The sequence below is a fragment of the Carlito syrichta genome, unplaced genomic scaffold (genome assembly GCF_000164805.1).
Source record: "Carlito syrichta isolate Samal-C Ts95f unplaced genomic scaffold, Tarsius_syrichta-2.0.1 Scaffold314146, whole genome shotgun sequence".
Lineage (NCBI taxonomy): Eukaryota > Metazoa > Chordata > Mammalia > Primates > Tarsiidae > Carlito > Carlito syrichta.
Window position 1 is genome coordinate 169,430 of NW_007258242.1, and position 667 is coordinate 170,096.

Sequence of the window (667 nt, forward strand, 5' to 3'; positions counted from 1 at the left end):
GGCTCCGGCGATCCTTCCGCCTCAGCCTTCCGAGTAGCTGGAATTACAGGCATGCGCTACTACACCCGGCTAATTTTTTATTTATTGTAGAGATGAGGTCTTACAAAGTTGCCCAGGTGGGTCTCGAACCCACGGGCTCAGGCAATCCACTCACCTCAGCCTCCCAAAGTGCTAGGATTACAGGCTGAGCCACTGAGCCGGGCTAAGAAAATTTTTTAAAAATTCAAATTGTGGTAAAAAACAGAACAGAAAAATGTATCTTTTAAACTTTTTTTTTTTTTTTTTTGAGTTGGAGTCTCACTCTGTCGCCCAGACTGGAGTGCAGTGGCCGCTCCCAGCCCCCCGCAGCCTCGACCTGCTGGGCTCCAGCGATCCTTCTGCCTCAGCCTTCCAAGTAGTTGGAATCACAGGCATGCGCTACCACGCCCGGCTGATTTTTTGATTTATTGTAGAGATGAGGTCTCGCTGCCCAGGTGGGTCTCGAACCCGCGGGCTCAGGCAATCCACTCACCTCAGCTTCCCAAAGGCACGGGATTACAAGCTGAGCCACCGAGCCCGGCTGTTTTAAACATTTTTAAGTGTGAAGTACAGTAATGTTAGCTATATGCACATTGTTATACAACAAATCTCCAAAAGTTTTTCATCTTGCAAAGCAGAAAGTCTTCCC